Here is a 17,343-nt window from a genome sequence, read left to right as displayed (position 1 = left end):
TCACCCTGGTCTATATTTAGGTTTAAGTGATTAGTAAAGTTAACCTAAAAAGCTAAGTAACCAATCTGGACTTTTATCAGAGTCGATTGAAACGTTTATAGTCATGGGATTTTCAAATTCCTGTCTTAAATTTAGGAACTGTGCTATGTTTTACCAATTCGTAGCCAACTCGCTTATGATTAAAAAAATTTACCCCAAAATGATATTTTGATACATTTTGTTTTTTCTAGTGGAACTCTTTTTAATCTTACTAATTCTTCCTTATGCTAGTAAGAGAAAAGAAGTTTTGTACTTGTATAATATTTATTAAGCCTGTACGGAACACCTTTCTTATCTAAGTTTGAATATAAAGAGAAAATTACGTTATAAAATATTAAACAAAGGTTTTCTTTGTACAGAACAAAAACTAATTTAAACTTCCTTACAAACAAATCTAAAACAAAATAAATTAAAGAAACAGAAGTAAAAAAAATATACTTACATCTCCTCAACGAATCATCATTTCTTAAACTTTAGAACCCACAAACAGTTGAAACTTGTCAGGAGTTGTGGTCACTAACTTTCTAAGTAACTTTATTTATGTCTATGTGTAAATATTTTTATCGGTTCAGTGAATTAGTTTAAGGCACGTTCATTGACAAATAGGTTTGTCTATTGTTTTTATAACAATTTTTATTTTTTTAAATTTTTTATAAATTTGCGACTGCAACGGTTGTTGCAAAAAGCAAATGTGATGTTATGTAATGTCTTGAATGAAGATTGGAGAAGGCGACACTCCATTAACGTGAACAAATCATTATACTGTTATGAGGAGAGTAGGTCGTGGGCTCTTCAATCTCCTTGGAGGATTACCTGGTAATGTGGAAGAAGATAAGTGTTCAATTAAAGGATTAGAATGAGCTGCTGTAAAGGAATGAAATTTTAAGAAACGAGTTTTAGTAAGGTCGTTAATGAAAGGGATTTTGAGTTCATTATGAATGGTGAGGTTAGAAATGTAGAATAGAGAGTTTTCGTAGTATTTTTGATTGTGAAGTCTGAATGCGTAAAGAATTGGAACGTTTGGTCGATCCCCATACTTCAATACCATGTGACCAAATAGGCCGCAGTAACAACAGGTACGAAGTGTCTTTTGATTTTTAGGTTGATCATTTGTCAAGTAGTCTGGCGAGAAATTTTGTAGCGTTGGTTAGTTTCTTGTCTTTTCAGTCTAGAATGGGGATTCCTTGTTAACCGTTAATCAATTTAAATAAAAAATTTCAATTTTCCTGAAGAAATGAATCTAGAATTTATTGTGTATTGATTATATTCTTAGATCTATTTGTAGATCCATTTAATAGAGCTTCTTCGAACTTGTCAGGGCTTAATTCCTTAAAGATTTCACAAACTAACGTCCTAGATCTCTGTAGGAACTTCGTAAACCTTATTCCCACGCTGTAGCCAACTCTTAACTATAGCTGAACTTAAAAAGAAAACAGGAACTTGACGGATGAAATGAACATTCACAGATCTCCTCTTTCTTCCCCTTCAGAGGAGAATGTCAAGCAATATGGTGTAGCTATTTAATATTTAGTTTTCTTGTAATAAATTTTTAAAGTTCTCAGAAAAGTTATTTTTTTTTGCAAATTCATCTGTTTGTTTCTGTTGTGGTTAGCATAATTCAAAAAAATGGAAAATTTGCTGAATATTCATATCTACTCAATATTTCGTTTATGTATCAGGTAATCTGAATAATAAGTACCAACATGACTGTTCGAGATTTATCAATTTTTCGGGATTTTATCAAAAAATGCTTCTATGAGTTTCATTTAAATTTTGTGAGCTCAAGATGTGTTTACGAGGGTCGTTTGAAAAGTCCGTGCAAAGTCAAAGAGGTAGCACCACTGGCGCGTATCGAGGTTATGTTTAGTTAGTAGCATCTCTTGGAAGAACACACATCAGGTTTCAGCCAGATCGGTCTATTTTTTTGTGTTTGGCATTCGTTTGAATCGAGGAAGTCGAGTGATTTTCAAAAAATGGACGAAAAATAATTTCGTGTGTTGATTAAACACTACTTTATGAAAGGCAAAACGCCTGAGGAGACTAAAGAGAAGCTTGATAAACATTGTGGTGACTCTGCACCTTCGATTAGAACAGTTTATAAGTGGTTTCAAAATTTTCGGAGTGGCCATATGGGCACAAGTGACGCTGAACGTGCTGGACGCCCTGTTGAGGTTACTACTCCAGAAATCATTAATAAAATCCATGATATGGTGATGGATGACAGAAGAGTGAAGGTGCATGAGATTGCTAGTGCTGTGGGCATCTCGAATGAACGGGTACACAATATTTTGTATCAACATTTGGACATGACAAAGCTATCCGCAAGATGGGTGCCGCGATTGCTCACGCTTGACCAAAAACGAAATCGTGTGAAGTGTTGCAAGGACGGTTTGCAGCTGTTCCAGAAGAATCCGCAGGACTTTAAGCGTCGTTTCATCACTGTGGATGAAACATGGATACATCACTACACTCCTGAGACCAAAGAACAATCTAAACAATGTGTTACCAAGGGGGAATCTGCGCCAAAAAAGGCGAAGACCGTTCCTTCGGCCGGAAAGATTATGGCGACTGTCTTTTGGGATTCGCAAGGAATAATCCTCATCGACTATCTGGAAAAGGGTAAAACTATTACAGGTGCATATTATTCATCGTTATTGGACCGTTTGAAAACCGAGCTGCAAGAAAAACGCCCACGATTTGCCCACAAAAAAGTCCTTTTCCATCACGACAACGCACCAGCTCACACCTCAGCAGTTGTGGTCGCAAAATTAATGGAAATAGGGTTCCAACTCGTTTCACAACCCCCCCCTATTCTCCAGACTTGGCTCCCTCGGACTACTATTTGTTCCCCAATATGAAGAAATGGCTGGCGGGAAAAAGATTTTATTCAAACGAGGAGGTGATTGCAGAAACGAATGGCTATTTTTCAGACTTGGACAAATCCAATTATTCGGAAGGGATCAACAAACTAGAGCAGCGTTGGACGAAGTGTATAAGCCTAAAAGGAGACTATGTTGAAAAATAAAAAAGATTTACCCCCAAAAAATTAAGTAGTTTTTATTTTTGCACGGACTTTTCAAACGACCCTCGTAAATGTTAACACATAATGAACTGATCATCTAAAAAACAATAACAAAAATGGATAAAAGCAACAGGTGACAAAATCACACAGAAATGTATAAGTAAATTTTCGCTACATCCAAGTTAGAGCGTTTAAAAGCGAAGCGCATGCTCAACATCGCTAGTGTTTCTTGCACTTATTCTACACAGTTCACCACAGTCCTTCCGATTGTTCGCTTATCAAACATACATCTAATAAAATATATATTTGTCCAAGGTAAGCGATCTTTCTATTTTTTAAATAATAATTTTTCTAATAAAATAAATTTATATTAATTTTTTAAATAGTGTTTCTTCTGAATTAATTGGTAGTATTTTTGAATAAAAAAATCAGATAATTACAATGTAACAGAAATTTGACAGAACCCTCTTAAAAATACTACTGAAAATATTAAAATAATATTCATGTTTTGCTTATAGAGTTGTTTATTTTCCTATATATTTTTTAAAAATCTTGAACTAATTTTCTAAGATTATAAAAAATATAAATTACATTTATATCTATAAATTGGTTGTAAGAATGCCGCGTTATTTATTCTACTCCTCTTCCAGATGGTTCTAGACAACTTTTTTTTTGAGGTTTTAGTTTTGCTGCTAGGAAAGAAGATATAAAACCCAACTCCAAATTAAATGTTTAATTACTTTTACTTTTTTGTGGGGCTCATTTACATCATAATTATTTATTATTACTAATCAACGGATTATACTAAGATAAATATTTTGAAAGAAATTGAGACAAATTACCTCTAATAAATCATTCAAATCTTGTACTTCATTAATTACATGAAAGTTAGCAATAGGTGTGTATTTTGGAGCATCAATGGCAAACCTTAAGAACTTGTATTGCTCCCTTTGCAATTTCTATGAGTTAGTCTTGCTTGTTGTACTACAACATGGAGATGCATGTTATTATTTAAACAAGTGCATGGATATTATATTATAAAATTGCAAGAAAAAGTTCAATATTTCTCCATTTACAATTGACTGGTTTTGGATTAGTCGAACATCCTATTTTTTTGGTGCTTAAGACAGATCTAATCTTCTATTTGTTCTTTAGAAAGAGATAGTCTATGTTTGTATCTGTGAGGGAGAAAATACAAGAGAGTTGCCACAATTAATTGTTTAGGTGCATTATCATATAACAATTCAAATCTCTGCAAATGATTCTTTATACCCAGTAATATCTAACAAGAAATAGCAGGACTAGTAAGAGGTCGTCCTGCTGTCAAAGTAATGCTTCATGTTTGGAATGAATTCATATTCACGCTCACGTGTTTGTGTAAATAAGTGAAATGCAACACAAAAAAACGAAGATCACGTCTTAATATTTTTGAATGAACAAATATTAAACTTAAAACTCTGGTCGATAGCAGATAAGTAATGAAAAAGAAGGTAAAAATTAGTTTAATGGATTTGCTTCAAAGAACAACTACAATATACCCAAATTATAATTTTCTATTTGCAGAGGATTACACTTTTAACTTGAAGTCAGGGAAATCTAATAGATAATCTAATTATTATGTTAACACACAAAAAACTGTGGTACGTCTAGTTGAAATAAGAAAAGTTGATTGATTGATTGGTGCATTATTTTTTGGGAGTAGTGTTGAAATCATTCTTAATTTTTTAAAGAGAGATGTTTTGTAGTTTCAATTTGAATATTTTCAAATCGTTAAAAAAAACATTTTTTTTATTGAATTTCGAGTGCTTACACATATTTCTCTCAGTATGAATACCTATACAGGTTTCGTGACCGTAAATTGTTAAACTAAGGATTCAAGATTGGCGAGGAATCGGTCAAATAAAAAACAAACTCGTCTTTTTGCCAACGTTTCGGCAAATATATTGTCTTCTTCAGGGCCTGGATATTACAAATACAAAACAATTTACAGAGTCAGTAACATAGAAATCATTAATTTACAAACATAAATTGCCAGGACTGTGACAGTTGTTATATAGGCCAGACAAGTCAGTACCTTAAGGCAAGATTGTACCAGCACCAGTATGATTGTGAAGACGAAAAAAGACGACAATTCCACCGCGCTACTTAGACACCACATGGACAACAAACACAATTTTGACTTTTAGAATGTGACAGTACTCGATAGGGAAAAAAACCAGTACAAACGAAATTTTCTAAAGAAATGTGCCACATAGTGAAACAGAACAACACAGTTAACTTTAGGACTCGAATTTAGCCAACTGCTACAATTTTATCATTAAAAAATAAATAGTTATCCAAATTTTGTACATAATTATTGCTGGATTTTTTAAATTTACTTCTAATCTTTTGGTTATTTGTTATTTAGTTCATAAGGGTTATTTGGTTTTTCCTGTGTTTTTGTTTTTAACATTTTTGTATTAAAAGAAATTTCCCAATATCTATTTTATTGTCGAAATTGAACATTGTAGTTACTCTATTGTATCTGCCCCATTGTAATTACCAAAATTCCCGTGTAAATTTCGCTATATCTGTATATACAGGGTGGAACCGGATAAGTGACGAAAAATTTTTTCTGTTAAACTACATTCAAAATGTAGTAGAACGCCGCCTGAACGAGTGTCCTATCTCTATCTATTAGAGAGTTATGATTTTTTCAGGTTTTTTTCGACTAAACCCGACCTTACGTCATAAAAACACTATTTCTCATCTTGTGCCTCACTTATTTACATTTTTCACCTCATTTTCGGATTCAGCATTAAATTTCCTATAATAATAAATCATTTTCGTAGTTATTTAACTTTTATCAGATTCATTTATTACAATAAGAAAGTTAATTTTTTTAGGAATTTAGAGTTTTCATGAATTTTCAAAAATTAGCCTCTTCGACAAAATTGATCTTAGAGGCTGTCAAATTTCTCAAAAACTGCTTCTTTTAATACTCTTTCCAATGGTATAATAATCAGTTTCAATAATAGCTGTTTTCTTTGGTCTATTACTGAGAAAGTGCTGAAAAACACGGTGTTAGCGAAGGAAGCAAAGGGGACTGGATGAAGCGTACTCGCATATCAATACTATTATTTATTAACAAAATCATTTCTTTAAGCATGTAAAATACATAATTACTTAGTAATTATTGATGTATCATGTTCTCAAAATGCGACCTCGATTCCTGACGCATAACCGAGCGCGTTTTCGCATTGCTCCCAGTGTTGTTGAATCTTCCTCACAACGTTAGCAGAAATTTAATTTATCAACAAGACGGAGCTTCACCTTATTATTCGGTGAACGTCAGAAGATGGTTGTCGCAACGTTTTCCTGAGTGGATAGGGCGAGGTGGAACTACCGCGTGGCCACAGAGATCTCCTGACCTCAACCCTATGGACCACTTCGTATGGGGTTTTCTTAAGAGTGAGGTCTACAAGGTTGAGGTCAACAGTGAAGAAGAGGTGAGAAGACGGGTAATTGCTGCTTCAGAAAAACTGAAAGAACATTTTCAACAACAGCGGGAGCAATGCGAAAACGCGCTCGGTTATGCGTCAAGAATCGAGGTCGGCATTTTGAGAACATGATACATCAATAATTACTAAGTAATTATGTATTTTACATGCTTAAAGAAATGATTTTGTTAATAAATAATAATATTGATATGCGAGTACGCTTCATCCAGTCCCCTTTGCTTCCTTCGCTAACACCGTGTTTTTCAGCACTTTCTCAGTAATAGACCAAAGAAAACAGCTATTATTGAAACTGATTATTATACCATTGGAAAGAGTATTAATAGGAGCAGTTTTTGAGAAATTTGACAGCCTCTAAGACCAATTTTGTCGAAGAGGCTAATTTTTGAAAATTCATGAAAATTCTAAATTCCTAAAAAAATTAACGTTCTTATTGTAATAAATGAATCTGATTAAAGTTAAATAACTACGAAAATGATCTATTATTATAGGAAATTTAATGCTGAATACGAAAATGAGGTGAAAAATGTAAATAAGTGAGGCACTAGTTGAGAAATAGTGTTTTTATGACGTAAGGTCGGGTTTAGTCGAAAAAAACCTGAAAAAATCATAACTTTCTAACAGATAGAGATAGGACACTCGTTCAGGCGGCGTTGTACTACATTTTGAATATAGTTTAACAGAAAAAATTTTTCGTCACTTATCCGGTTCCACCCTGTATATACCCGCTTCTCCAGTTCTGGCTCTTAGTTTCTGTAACTCAACGAACCCGCATAGCCACGTAAGTTTCAATAATTATAAAGAATTTATTGTATTTTACTGTTTATTTTTGTATTACTGATTTTCTATGTTATGACTCTGTAAATTGTTTTGTATTTGTAATATCCAGGCCCTGAAGAAGACAATATATTTGTCGAAACGACAATATATTTGACAATATATTTGTAGTTGTTCTTTGAAGCAAATCTATTAAACTAATTTTTACCTTCTTTTTCATTACTTATCTGCTATCGACCAGAGTTTTAAGTTTAATGTTTGTTCATTCAAAAATATTAAGACGTGATCTTCGTTTTTTTGTGTTACATTTCACTTATTTACACAAACACGTGAGCGTGAATATGAATTCATTCCAAACATGAAGCATTACTTTGACAGCAGGACGACCTCTTACTAGTCCTGCTATTTCTTGTTAGATATTACTGGGTATAAAGAATCATTTGCAGAGATTTGAATTGTTATATGATAATGCACCTAAACAATTAATTGTGGCAACTCTCTTGTATTTTCTCCCTCACAGATACAAACATAGACTATCTCTTTCTAAAGAACAAATAGAAGATTAGATCTGTCTTAAGCACCAAAAAGACGAGTTTTTTTTTTTATTTGACCGATTCCTCGCCAATCTTGAATCCTTAATTTCTCTCAGTACTCATCGTTTGAGTTACTTAAACTTAGGGTAAGAAAACTAACAACAGAAACAACATCTCCGGTTAGCAAGAACTAATGCAATTTAAAAGGAGGCTTATACATAACTTCAAAATGGAGATTTCACTCAGATTAAGATTAGGAGGAATCACTTAGTCAAATAAATGTTTTACCGACTGGTAAATATTAAGAGGAGAGGCTTGTTTGTGGCAAAATATGTTTATGACGGCTACTTAAAGGAAATTCATATTTTATATTCAGTTTTGCTCTCTGCAATTAATACAGAAGTACCGTTGATTAACCTTTAAATAGATAAAAGATAAATTCCTTTCAAGAATTCCGCGCCTTTTTTATTTTTAATTTTGGTATTTCGTAGGAAAAAGTTGTTTGCTTACATACTTGAATATGAAATATTTTTCCTAGGAATTAATGGTTCTGGAGACAGGTTATGAATCATATTCATCTTTAAACTAACGTTTTGCTTTATTTTGACTGATAAGCGCTTCTAGAAGTCTATTGTTCAAGTGTATATCACCACACAAAACATAAATCTAATCATTCACTCCTTCCAATTGCCATCAAACATAAATAATATAAAACAAATACTTAGACGGTAACCCAGAATAAACGGCACATATTTTTAATATTCTCAAAGAATAAAAAAAAACAGTGATACAAAAACAGGCTTATTAATTAAAAAATAATTAACGGAAGCACATCTCTGTAAAAAAAAAAAAAACTCTGAAAGAACAAGTTATTTTTAATAATTGAATGGGCAACATTCTGTGCGAATTGTTACATTTTATTTTGTGATTTTTAATTTACATTAAAACAATTAAACTTCGTTTATTGTTGGACAAATTATTTATTGACGTATCATTGTTTAGTATTGGGACAATGGCTTTTTGTTTAATTATTAACTAACCCATATTCAATTAAAATTCAGTTTATTATTTTTTTTAACTTCTCTTTTTATACTAGGAAATTTTTATCACATTGTATATCAGTTAACGAGTATCGCTTACGTTTTTATAAGATGTTTTTATTTTTGATTTTCTCTTTACTTGTCACATGGGCGAAAAAAGTAAAAACAAAAAATCCTTAATCATTTATATCAATCAAGGTTTCAGAACTTTTGCTGTCTAATTTTGTCTTACTTTTATTTTTGCGTAAAATGTTCCCGAAGCATTTTAAATGTAAGTTTAAGACTGGAAAGTATCTTAGTATATTGAACTAAACAACCACATCTGTAAAAGCTGGTTTGAGAGCATATTAAAGAAGATGTCCTTTAAATGCAAAAAGTGTCCTACTATTTAGTTTCAGGTCTTTTAATCTTCAAATTTTGAAATTACTTTTACTACGTCTGTTTATTTTTTTTAAACAGCCTCTGCTAATTTATTTGAAGATCCAAAGTCAGGTTTTTTCATCTAAAAAATTGGACATTTAAAAAAATTACATAAATAAACAAGTTTCAAGAAAGAGCGCATATAAAGAGTGATTAACGATGTGGAAGATATGAAAAAGTTGGTATATAATTAACTGTGAGAAGCATGTTTGTTATTTTATATTAATGAATGTAGCAGTAATGTTTTCACTTACAGTAGAATTATGTAACTCTTTTAATTTGCGGATAAATAAATGAAATAATTAAAATTAACTTTAAGGAATAACTTTTCTGTTTCTCTGCTGAACTGCTAACAAGGTCAAACAAACAGCTATTTAGAAAAGGGCCAACGGTTGGGACCGAAGTAGGCGGTCTACTTAGGAAGCAAATATTTTGATCAGCCTTTTTGTAAACAAGAAATGTTACACAATCTATATCCACTTACTGGAACAATTACCAGAAAAAAATATCAAAAACTCCGAAGACACTGTCAACATTGCCATCTTCATTGCTGTTTAGTTTCCTTAAAAGACCGTGTTTCATTATACAGGGTGTTCATTTTAAGACGGCTCAAATGCATTTCATGCTTAAACGGTTGATCTGAGCGAAAAATGGTAGAGGAAAAATTTGTTGCTTGTCACCTCTAGTTTCAGAATATGTGAATTGATATTAGATTCCTGCCCGCATACGCGGCTAACGCGCGACCAAAAGAGAGGGTTTGCAGTTGACCCCATTTTCATATACACTGTATTAAAGAGTACAAAAAGTTATGAAAGAAACCGGAAACCGCAATTCGATATCTTCAAAATTAAAGGTGCTAGACCATTTCAAAATCTGGTATTTATTAATCATATTTCTATTTTTTAACTTGTTATCAAAGAGAAAGAAGAGCACGCGATAGGTCATTTTTATGTATTTTTTTTCATCCCCTTTCTACTAAAAATATTGCCAAGGCAGTAAAGCTAGTATTTTTCTTAATATCGGGAAATAAGTCGTTTTCCGAGCGATTTTTTTAAGAAAAATCAAATGTTAAGAGCTTTAGATGTTCTCAAGCATACACAAAATGGTTAAAAATTAATTTTACATCTGTTACAAATAAGATGGTTTAATAATTATTTGGTAATTTTGGGAGAGTTGCGTTTAATTACCAAAAAAATTGGAAACCTCCTGCCACATATTCAAGTGATCAATATCCTTCATGTAAAGGATCAAACTTATTCCTTAATTTATCAAATAATGCACTTTACTCAACATGTGCAGCATGTACTGTGCCTTCAAAGGTGCCTCCTCTGGCTCGCAAGCCAGGTTAACCTGGAGGTTATCAACTGCTCTCTGTATCTGAGGAGGCATTGGTCGCGCGTCTGCCGGGTACGCGATCAGGAATCTAAAATCAAGTCACATATTCTGAAACTAGAGGTGACGGGCAACAAATTTTTCCTCTACCATTTTTTGCTCAGATCAACCGTTTAAATATGAAATGCATTTGAGCCGTCTTAAAATGAACACCCTGTAGGTATAATAAGTACTTGTAAAATAGGGTAAATTGTATTAGGACAGAAGATAAGCTCAATTTGATTGAAAATCAAAGAACGGTTACATTTATTTCAAAAAATGAAATCGCCAAAACAAGAACAATGTTTGAAGAGTTGTGCTAAATATAAGAATACTGTATGACATGGACTTACATATCATATAGAATAAATTTATATTAAAACCTTTGAAAATACAGAGCGTTTCAATAAATTACTCAATTTTACAGTATTTTCGAGCAATAAAAATGCTGGAAACTTCAATCGGGACATGGGCCTTCATGGAAATGAAATTACCTTAAACTAAATACACCTTATTGGACTTCTCGTTCTATGTTTAGACTAGAATATTTTTCTGTTTTCATTTCCAAATATAAACAAGATGAGTGAATAAAATAAATGATTTTTTTTTTAAATAGATCTTTTTTTTTAAGAGCGGTAAGTTTATTTTCGTAGATTACAAGTTTGTTAGAGAGATAGTCATGGTCCTGAACCGTTAATGTTAAACACCGACGGAAAAGGAGTAGGAAATATTTAACCTGTTATTTTTTATTCTGTTAAAAATTGCTATTAATTTTTTTTTTTTTAAATTATGTGAATAAAAAGATTTGGTCTATCCAGATTGCTTGTCTCGATTAGTACCAACTACTACAAGTTGGTTTATTTTCCCCTTTAGTTAACAGCCGCAGATATTGGCAGAAAAAGTAGCTATCAAATCTTCTGAGAGTGTTCAAATAAAACACAAGTCGGTTCAATGTAGACTTCAAAGCTGGGACCATAAAAAAATAAATATTTTTCATAGAAAGAAAAATACTTCAGCAGACATAAGAATTAATTAAAATCAAGTTGAAGAAAGGTTAAGGTTCTACCAAGGTCTATGTTTTTTTGAAAGAGATGGTCGTGTTTACCATTGTTAAACTGTCTTTCAGCAATAGACTTAGTAAATGTCTTAAATTTTAAAAGTACATATTCTGAAATACCAAATAGAATGATGGCACTAGCGGCTGTTTAAAAACGAATCGTGCAGCTATGCCTTTTAGCTACAATATTTGTAGTTTGTACTTTACACAGAACTACAGATATAAGATAAATTACATCTTTATGCAGATATATTATATCTTTTTGCAATATTACCTATAGTTAATAATTAATTAAAAAAACAGCTTCGAAAATTGAGTAAATATCCTCGTCTTTTTGAAATACAACTTTTGAATTAAATCAAAACAATAAGTATTAACTGTGTAGTGATCCTGAAGCTTTAGGGAATAAATATCACGTTTATATTTCATGACCTGAATTCCACAGAAAGTATTTTGACAAATCCTCATTTGATTTGCAAAACTGACACGATTAAAACTGACTCGAGTTTATATGATTTATATAAAAATTATTTATTTATTGCATCTTCCAACATTAGTATACACACAAATAGGAGTGGTTAAGATATTAGAAGCGGAGGGCTATTAAGTCGTTAGATAAGTTAAATGGTTATCTAATATTTTAACAACACAAAATAAAACAATGTCACTACAATTATGATCACAATAAGTTTACCTTAGCAATCAAGATTAGGAATTAGAAACATCCCATTTAACTTGTAGCAGTGGTTAAGTTGTGCAGATTATGTAATTCGACAAGGCAGGATTTACGAGTATAGCAGTTGTATGATTCAAATTGAAATTTCTTGTTGCTATCTTATTTGATATATGAGTAATATAATTAAAAAGAGTTTTTGTTTTACCAGATTCAATCGTAAACTCAGTTCATTTATTTCAATTCATCTCAAAATTATGTTTTAATAGACTATTACGGTTACTAAATAACGAGTTACCGTTTAATTCGGATTCAGTAACATAAGGCAGTTTACCTCATATTTGCTTTGAACTCTTATTAAATCACCGAGATTCCCTGCTAACAAAAGCTTCAAAAAGCAACATGATCACGGCTTTCCGCAAGAACTTATTCGATATCAGGGATATCGATGACGTGATTAATTAGTAATTACTTTGTTTACATTATGTGCCATTAATCTAAAAGAAGAAGATTATTTCATAAAATTTACTTTTCTTTCTCTATTCCTTGACTTTGAAATACACAAAGAAAAGTTTGTAAAAATCACTTTCTTGCATTCAGAAGACCTCACAAATCTGCACGATTTGCAACATACCTTCTTTGTAGAGTAAGAGAAAGTGAATAAAGAAAAAAAAAATGTATCTAGAAAAATCTACCTAGGCAACAAATCTTAGATAATTTAAGATTAAATAAATTATTTCACTATTTTGTACAAATCATGATCCGCAAATATCTCGATTGATGAACATTTTTGTGGAAGGTGAACGTGTTAAAAGATTTAATTTTCATGTAATGGACGAACTGTAACAAATTTATAAGATATATATATGTCTTTATATTATATACCTTTTACCTCATTCCACTTGTTTGTAAGAAATAGTATCCAGGGTGGAAAATGTAATTTATTTAATGGATGTAATCATTATCGAGTTCATGAAATAAAGGCTGTTTTCTTGGCCACGTTGTTTAAATTAAATATAACTTGTTATCTATAGATACTATTAGATTGATTAAATGTGTAAGTTAATATGATTGGAAGTTATGGGAAATTACAGGGTGTTATATTTCTTTATACTTACATCAATGCTCAGGTTATGATTTATATAAAAATTATTTATTTATTGCATCTTCCAACATTAAAAAGAAAAAGATTTGGATAGTTTTTAGAGGTTTATCTCTTCTCTTGCTTCAGTCGGTAACTCCTCAGCATGGTGTGAAGAAATGGCTCCAATCCACCCTCTTCAAACCGGGTCCCAGTCCGAAGTCAACCTACATTTCCCTGATAATAACTCAGCCTTTCAATGTATTGTTGTGCTTATAATTCAAAAAGTCTACCTTGTGTACTCATGCCAGGGACTAAGGGCATTAGAACAACTTCCATTCATATCGCATCCTACTAACACAGCAGATTTGTCAAAATCTGCGGTTTGTCTTTTGAGGATTTCTCTAACTATCTTTGCTACAATAATCTCCTAGTTTTAAATGAATATTCTAATCATACTCTTTCCTAGTTTTAAGGAGGACAAGCTTGGGAAAGCGAATTTATGGTGCACATTATTTTACTAATTCCTCATCTCTTCCCAAATTTCCATCTTTCAAAACCAAAGAAGAGTACAGGTAGAAATACCGACTAATTTAGCTACAGCTTGTGTCATTCCTCAATTCTGCTTTCCAGAATAGTTCTTGTTACATAAATTATGCCATTTACCTTCTTCATTCGACTCAAGACTTACGATACTGATCAATTCTTTCATCCTCACTTACAACTGATTACAGTAATATGTCCCACATATTCAATATTATGAATTGTCTAAAGAGGGAAATAAACTCTCAATTTCTTGTTGGAGTCTTCATTGGAGTAGTTTTCTAAGACACTTTCTTAAGAAACTGTTACTAACAGAGCATATTTTTCAAAATTGACTCATTTGATTGGAAAGAAAATATTTGCAAAACAAAAAAGTGTCTGTTTCAAAGAAATAGTGGTTATTATTATTTTTTAACAACTGAAGCAAAAATTATGAGAAAATCGTTAAAAGTACGATACTTGTCACGAAAAAAAGCAAAAATCGCTTTGCAGAGTTACTCAGATTGAAAATTTATACTAGCATTATTCTAAATAATCTATTTCTTGAAGTAATTTGTATTAATTTCTTTATTGCTCTAGTACTTAAATTGCCTGAATTCTAGGTTTATTTTTTACAAAACCCGTTAGCTGGAGTCGTAGTTCTGTTTAGTGGTGCATTCTGGTGTTAATTACACCTAACACTTTCTACGTAAAAAGAAGTTTATCAATCTTAAGAGAGAGCAATAAAATATGTAAATTACTTGAAATTAATAGATGTAAACGACCAATCATATTTTGAGTAATTTTATATATTACTGTACGATAGAATAATTTTTTTTTAGAAAGAGCTCAAACCTAAAGAGCTAGGAACGTATGTGCAATCATTTATTCATTTATTGATTGATGATCATTCTATTGATAACTCTATTAGAAAGTAATAAGCAAACGATCTGCATAAAATAACTTTGTGTTCTTAGAGAAGATTTACGGTGTGACATATAAATTATAATAAAAGTCTGGTTAAGCGATTGATTACCAGTTCAATCTAACGTTACCTCAAGAAACTTTTGCGGTTAGGATGATTTTTCTATAGAATCTCATTTGAGTTGTGAGTAAAAAGTAAATAATAATAATAATTAGAACCTAATCTTTCTTTAAGTAAACTTAATAGTTTGAAATTTAAAAAGTAATTTTCAAAATAGGTTACTTATTATTAAATGGGCCAATTATCAAATTAATTAAAAAATAGTACTTTGTGCTTTGTGTGTGACCGCTATTCTTATCTTTCCCATGGAAGAAGAGAACTGTAAAAGTAGAGACTCTACAGCTCAGCTTATCTGGCTGTTTCAATAAAAGTAAAATTCAATTTAATTTTTGGTTTCATTAACGCAGTTTCCCTCCAAAAATACAATATTAAAAACGCATTAATATTGCAAAATTTGTGCAAAATAAAGGAAATTTTTTCTTGATTTGTTAATGTAAAAATATTGCTTTGTTTTAATGGAGGCATCGTTTCCTTCGTCTGCCTCTTTGGACCGTATCTATTTTGCAATCATGTACCAAAGCTAGTAATTGAATAATCTAAACCTAAATTGTTGTTTTATACAAATTTGTGTGTGTGTGTGTTTTTAAAATTTAAAATCAAGTGTTATCAATTTAAAATTAATTTCATAAATTGAGAAGTTAAAATACAATTTAAACTAAAGAAATATTATTAAAATGAAGTAAACTGGTATTCCAGTGATCACATTTCTCTGCTTTTCCTTTTTCTTTAAAGATAATTTGCATTTTTGTAGTTGAATGTGAGTTCATTCCTTTTCTTTTCAGTCTCTTTATTTTATTAAAGTTCCTTAAAAATGATATCAATTTAATTTACTTTATTCTTTGAGGATTACAATAAAAAAACAACATATTATTTCCTTTCTTAACACGACCTTCCATTTTACAAAAAAGACTAGGCAAGAGTTCTCTTTGTAATAATGACATTTAGTAATTTGATTCAGCTGTATTAAGGAAGACTCTTCAGACTTAATTTCAGTGTAAGTTCCTTGACAATATGTCAAGTGGAAGGAGTACTACAACATGTTTCAATTGAGTGCTTGTGCTCTGCCTGATTTATTTCTGACATAAAATGTAGTGTTATTGCGGCTAGAGAGAGTTTGACAAAATGGCACATCCATTCCACAAGAACTTCGGCAATTCTTACTTAAACCTAACAGGCGAACAGTAGAAAATAAATTTCAACGAACATGCTAAACATTTTAACCTTTAATTAATGTATATCTCTATAAATTGAAGAATGACCACATAGAAGCACCTAGCCTAAGCGGTTTTTTAAGTACATTACTGTTCTCTTGGGCAGATTTGTTAAGCTAAAACTGTAAGCAACACGTCAATCAGCGTTTTTAGAGATTTAATTCTCAAATTCACACAGTATTCACTAGTTCGTGTTCGTGTTCAACAGAATGCTCTTGGAATGATTCAATCTAAAGTTGTGAAAGGTGTGTAAGAGTTTCTATTTCTTAGTTGATTACCAGTTCAATCTAAAGTTAGCTTAAGAAACATAGGTTAGGATGATTTTTTAACAGAATCACAATTGAGTTGTGAGTAAAAAGCTAAAAAATAATAATGGTTAAAGGAGATACTGCATTGTGACCAAATAGATGTATGGTGCCTCTCTCCCTGTGTGTTGCCAGAACCTTCTGGTGAGGAAACTGGCACTTAAGGATAAGCCACCTCTTTCTGGTGTCAACACAATCTTCCCCTCAAGTGCCTCCCTAGGATATCCTGAAAAAAAAGCTTACTCAAATTTTAGGTACCAGACTTTTAGGGCAAAATCCACTCTAATATCTGGTAACCACCTAAGATCTCCAAGGAAGCACAGTAAATAGCAGGGAGCTGGCAGTTAGATACAACTAATCCCTGATGCAACTCTCCCAATACCCGAAGATGTTCTCTGAGAATGGTTCCTCCAAATAAGAGGAATCTGCTCTCTAGCGAAGTTATAAGTATTACTGTGATTTGTTTTTTACATTATACCAGTAAAGTTAAGAACATTGTGGTTAGACCAACGTAGCCTCCATTCAGAGTGCCCATCATTACCCCAACTAGTGTAGTCCAGCCTCAAATGAAAAGACTATAATCTCTCATATTATTCAAACAATAATGATTTGTAACCGCACAAATTAAAAAAAAAAATAAACTCAAATCAATCGGACATTTGCATTTGGCCGAACTCCACTAATACACTTAACGAGCTCGAAATGTCCGTCACTCAGTCAATCCTCATAGCATATTTATATAATAAACAA

At 31.8% G+C, this 17,343-nt stretch overlaps 1 protein-coding gene across 2 annotated transcripts in view; it reads left to right on the top strand.

Annotated features, from left to right (window-relative positions):
- The first annotated feature begins 3,296 nt into the window (after positions 1-3,296).
- Positions 3,297-17,343, top strand: part of LOC141454141 (adenylyl cyclase 78C-like) — a 252,026-nt gene continuing 237,979 nt past the window's right edge. Inside the window, exon 1 of one of the 2 annotated variants that reach the window (XM_074128042.1) lies at positions 3,297-3,376. The gene's annotated coding sequence lies outside the window, so the exon portion shown is untranslated. The remainder of the gene's footprint in view (positions 3,377-17,343) is intronic. The other variant, XM_074128040.1, reaches the window with a different exon arrangement.

Source organism: Rhodnius prolixus, unplaced genomic scaffold (assembly GCF_049639745.1).
Source record: "Rhodnius prolixus isolate KJV_2025 unplaced genomic scaffold, Rpr scaffold_9, whole genome shotgun sequence".
In the NCBI taxonomy this organism is placed as follows: domain Eukaryota; kingdom Metazoa; phylum Arthropoda; class Insecta; order Hemiptera; family Reduviidae; genus Rhodnius; species Rhodnius prolixus.
The sequence above is the reverse complement of the archived record's forward strand: the minus strand, read 5'-3'. Positions and strand labels throughout refer to the sequence as shown.